The sequence below is a fragment of the Pteropus vampyrus genome, unplaced genomic scaffold, assembly GCF_000151845.1.
Source record: "Pteropus vampyrus isolate Shadow unplaced genomic scaffold, Pvam_2.0 Scaffold108, whole genome shotgun sequence".
In the NCBI taxonomy this organism is placed as follows: Eukaryota; Metazoa; Chordata; class Mammalia; order Chiroptera; family Pteropodidae; genus Pteropus; species Pteropus vampyrus.
The window spans coordinates 3929358-3934924 of record NW_011888889.1 but is presented as its reverse complement, the minus strand read 5'-3'; the positions used below and the strand labels follow the sequence as shown (position 1 = coordinate 3934924).

The 5567-nt window shown below is 35.9% G+C and overlaps 2 pseudogenes; both read right to left on the bottom strand.

Annotated features, from left to right (window-relative positions):
- Positions 1–1154: 1154 nt before the first annotated feature.
- On the bottom strand, positions 1155–1644 carry LOC105295553 (annotated as a pseudogene).
- A 2024-nt stretch (positions 1645–3668) lies between these two features.
- On the bottom strand, positions 3669–5297 carry LOC105295566 (annotated as a pseudogene).
- Between the last annotated feature and the right edge of the window lie 270 nt (positions 5298–5567).

Sequence of the window (5567 nt, the reverse complement as noted above, 5' to 3'; positions counted from 1 at the left end):
GTGTCAGCTTGGCTAAGCTATGGTCTCCAGTTTGACCAAACACCAGTTTAGATGTCTTTGTGAAGGTTCATTTTTAGATATGATTAACATTTGATCATATGATCAGTAGCCTTTGAGTAATACAGATTACCCTCCATAAATGACCTCATCCAATCAGTTGAAGGCCTTAAGAACAAAGACTGAGGTTTCTTGCAGAAGAAGAAATTCAGCCTCAAGATTGCAACATAACAACACGGCCTGAGTTTTGAGCCTACCTGACTTGTCCTGTGAATTTCAGACACAAGACTGCACTATAAACTCTGACCCGATTTTCTGGCCTACCTGCTTGCTCTATGAATTTCAGACTTGTCAGCCCCAGAGAACTCATGAATCAATTCCTTAAAATCATTTATATATTGTCCTGCTTCTCTGGAAAGCCCAAATACACAAGTCATAGCTCATCATCTTTCAAGCAGACTTTCACTATGGTCTCCTGACTGACATCACTGTTTCTTGCCTCCAACTCCAGTTTATTCTCCTTAGTATTTTAAAATAATATTTCCAAAAGGCACCCTAATTCATGAAATCACTTTTTCATTCTGTGATGCAATCAGGGTAAATCGTAAGTTTTTAAATATAAAATGTAAGGTGTTAGTCTTGTGCCCCTTGCTTGTTCCTTCTCTCCTCTCCTGCCACTGAAACTTTCTCTATCTTTTACTCTCCAGCCATATAGAACCACTTAGGTTTCTCCAAACTCATGATACTGCTTTTCCATCTGAGCCATTGTCCATGCTCTGTCATCTGCCTCCCATGATCTTTCCTCTGGCCATCATCGTCTTGCCTACCTGGGATATACTTTTTCATCTTTTCTAACTGAACTGAAACATCACCTTATGCAGTAGCTTAGTCCAGTACCTTGACTCAACCTTCTGTATCACCCTATATCTGTGTATCTGATTGTACATCACCAATCACTATATATCAGTCTCTTTGACTAGAATATGGAACTCTCATTCTTCTCTGTGCCCTCAATACCTAACCCATCAGTTGTCACAGAGCATGCCCTAAATAAGACTGTATTGAATGGCCTATGGCTTTACTCTCTTTTGGTTCAGATACTTTTTTTTTTTTTCAGTAAAACAATTTTATGTTTAGAATTAGCCAGCTAGACTTAATTTAGATGATCCCAATTTTGTTGGCAACATCCAAAGCATCATAGCTAGGAGCTAGTCTAACATATATATGCCTTCTCTCCATCAAGCCTGATCAGGGTGTTGACTCTGACCATGTCAGTGCCGCAGAGCTTCTTCACAGCCTGTTTGATCTGTTGTTTATTGGCCTCGATATCCACAATGAACACAAGTGTATTGCTGTCATCTTCATGGCTGACTCAATAGTCAGGAGGAACATGATGATGGCATAGTGGTCCAGCTTGTTTTTCCTGGGGGTGCTCTTCTGAGAATATTTGGGCTGCTTTTTGAGCAGTAGTGTCTTGGGCTGTCGAAGGTGGGTGATGTGCACATACATATTTTCTTTCTTTTTTTTTTTTTTTTTGTGGCTGTGGGTGCCTTTCAGCACTGCTTTCTTTGCCTCCAAAGCCTTTGCTTTGGCATTGGCTTTGGGAGGGGCAGGGACTTTCTTCTTTGCTTTTGGAGCCATCTTCATAAAAAGTAGTTCAGATACTTTGAAATTAAATTTTATAATATATTATTTAAATTAACATCTTCCTTTAGATATCTTTTGTCTTCACAGTTCAAATAATACAAAGATATATTTTTTTTCCTATTTGTTCTAGAAAATATAAATAATTACACGATATATAGTCATCCCTTTGGTATCTATAGAGGATTGGTTCCAGGACCCCTTGAATATCAAAGTTCATGGTTTTTAGAGTCCCTTACATAAATCGACTTAGTATTTCCATAGAACCTATATCTTCATATAGGCTACAACAAGGTATACCTACACATCACTTCATTTACTTGGATTCAGCACAGTGCTCAATGCGTGTCAAATTCAAGTTTTGCTTTCTGGAACTTTCTGGGATTACTTTTTTTTTCTAAATATTTTGATTGGTTGAATCCATGGATGTAAAACCCGAAGATAGAGAGGGAAGACTGTAGTATTCAGACAAATATATTGGTATCATTCCTACTTTAGGGATAGGTACTTCTCAACTATGAAATGTACTTCCCAGATTTAGAGTGTATCTAAATAATTTAGACATAAGAACATATTTAAATTCCAAAATGGTATTCATTTTTAAAATGCCTTGATATTTTATGGGGTCATTTTCTTTTAAAAGCAGACTGAACTTTAAAAAGGAAATGAGCATGATGATGACTTTTAAAGTATCTTTTATAAAAGAAAGTGGTGGTACAGAGTTAAAAGGCCTTGCTGTTCTAGCATAGCACACTCAATGTTTCGCAAATGAGGAAGCTGAAGCCCAGGGATTTTAAGTGAAGTGAAAAAAGGCACAAAGCTGGTGAAAGGTAGGGCCTGGACTACAATTCTGCCCTGGAGATTGTCACGTCAGTTACCTCTCATTTACTCCAGGCACTAACATAAGCTACTTAGAGGTAAAGGAGAAATTATACTAAATGTCTTTAGTATTACATGCAAAATAGACAAATGCTTCTAATTTTTGCATATGTTGCTATTTTCAGGCAATATTTTCCTGCCATGAAGTCTAATTCACTAAAAGAAGTTTGTGCTTGCCAATCAATTATTTCTAAAGCAATTCAAGCATCAAGGAATCACTGATAAGTACTGGATAGAAATATAAATCTTTGAACATATACTGAACAATATCCCCCCAATCGAAATCAGCATTTTATAAACTTATCAAGTATTGATTTTTCATGGAACTAATACTATACAGAGATAAAATTAAAAGATAGAACTCTTGTGTAATATTATTACTTCTATTAGATACTTAAAAGATAAAGCTAGAATATATAATGGACTCTTTTTCCATCCCAAAGTCTAAGAAAATGAAGAAAACTTAAACACATCAAATATATTTATTTTGTGAGATTTATTTTTGCTTATTTATTTGGTCTTTCTCAGAAAATTTTCAGAATTTGGGGGGAAGTAGACTTATTACAAGAAGGGAGGAGAAAAGTATATATGATAGAGGTGATATGAGTGACTGTGGAGGCCAGAGGGCAATTGAAGAGAAGAAGACAGAAGGAGAAAGAAAGAGATGGAGAAGAGATTGTAATTGTAGTAAAAGAGGTAGAGGTTAGTAGGAAAGGAGATAAGGAAAAAAGATGACAAGAAGATGGATATATCCAAAGTTCCCACAGAATTCACTTTCCTTGAATAATCCCACTTCTCTATAAACATACCTTCCTGTCCTTTTCAGTAAAGAGATAAACTATTAGCTTTAGTTTCCTAATCTTTATCTTTTATTACATGTAGTAACTATTCTCCAGGATTTTGTCCGCCCTCTTTGTCTCCTGCCACTTCCATCTCCACCCTAGTCCCAATCCAGCCAGAAGGTAAAGGTGGCTCCAGGTCTGTGCCTTCACATTTCTCTGTACTCCTGAACATACTTAAGTACAGTAGGAAAGTCAAATAAATGTCTTTCTTCTCCCTTCCAATTTGCCTTTCTCTGCACAGGTCCAGCTACCCTTTCTCTACTCCTCCTCTCCTTGCATTTCCTCTTATACTTTTTTTTTTTTTAATTTTTAAAATTTCAGTACAGTTCAGATCAGAATGTCTGGTTCATTTCAGCTCCTTCACTGTGAAACCAGAGGGCAGGGACTGCTTCCTTTCCTTGTCTGTGATGACCAAGGTATAATGGCATCTGCTGCATCGAACTTTAAACTTCACATTATCCTTATCTTTCTTGATCTTGACAGATTTGGCATCTTTTCCTCTGGCTGTGAGCAGGAAGTTCTTGATCTCAATTTTGTGAGGCGTGGCTATGAGGGTGGAAAGTGTGCGGCTGTACCTCGAATTACCCACCTATTCCCCCACATCCCGCCCCAGAGACACTCGCCCTCTTTTACTATTTTATTCTTCTTTCTCACAGAGGAAAAAGAAATGGAATATTTCCGTAGAGTGCCACCCCCTCAAAAAGGAATATAATTTTGCAAAGACTTTTATGGATTGTGCTTCATTTCAATTGATTGGATGCTTAAAATCTATATTTGACAAGTCATACATTCCTACATAATTATAGCATTCTTGGGTAGTGTTTTAAATTCTGAAGCTCAAATCAAAGTGATTTTAACAACTTGAAATGTTAAATTACTTGTGGGGAATGTTCCTTATGGAGACTCATAGCTGTAATAAAATGGAATTTTGTCATAAATAATAGGAAAAGTGAAATGTTCAGAGTGTTTAAGGATATATTTGACTTAACTCTATTGTACCATTAAGAGACATTACAATGGCTTCGGTGTTAAGAACTATTACAAAATCATTTCAAAACCTGTATCTGATAAAAAATAATTTAGAAAAATTGAGCTATTAACATTAAGTAAACCCATGCAGCAGAACACAAGTGCATTTTATTTATTTACAGCAGTTATTGCAGTAATTTTGAGTCTATGCTTGGAAGATTTTCTACTGTAAAATAATAGAAATAAGATCTTGCTGTGATAATTAGATTATCATAAGCATTAGAAAGTCCTAATTAGCATATTAAAATCAATGTGTGTCCCAATATAGAAACCAATCAAAGAAACTCAATTCTTCTATATGAGGAAGAATAGAATTTCTTTTCCCTCCCATTTGACATCTCCATTATAATATCCCCCTCCTTCTATGCTGAACTCCAGAACTGTCTTAAATTTCATTTTTGTCTTTAACATATAGTTCACAGACTAGGTATGAACTTCCTTCTACTACCTCTATTGAGAAAAGTTCCAAATTAGTATCTTCCTCCTAGACCTGTCCAATGAGATTTGAATTTATATAGATACTATGTGCCCAGCAGATCTACTTAGGTAGCCCAGAGACCCACCCAACTCAAGAGGTGAAGATAAATGGACCATTTTTCTCTTAGAGACCTGTAATGATAGAACTGAGACAATATTCTCTGTCTCAGTTGATAATGATCCCATAAGAAACCTAGGAGACATACTCCCTCTCTCATAATACCACATCCAATCAATAACAAATTCTTCTGCTCTCAGATCCTCCCGATTTATTAAATCCACTCTGTCTCAGATCAAGACTCCATCATCTCTCCTATGAAAAACTGTGGTAGCTTTTTGACTGGTCTTCTCATTTCCAGACTTGGTTCCTTCAGATCCGCCCCCGACAAAGCCATCAGCAGGATCTGATATTTCTTGTAAACAGCACATGTTGGATTTTGCTCTTGATCCAAATGATGAGTCATTTGGTTTAATAGGACATTTGGTCCATTCACATTTATCTATATTTATTGATGCTGCACAAACATTTAATCTTAGTTCTATCATTACAAGTTATATTCTTTCTATATACAGTTTTTGCTTTCTTTTCATTTCTTCTGATAATTTAGATGTATTTTTATTCTCATGCTTACACTATAACTATAATTTTATGTAATATCTTAATGCTTTTTTCTCTCTAGTTTCTCTACTATAAGCAAA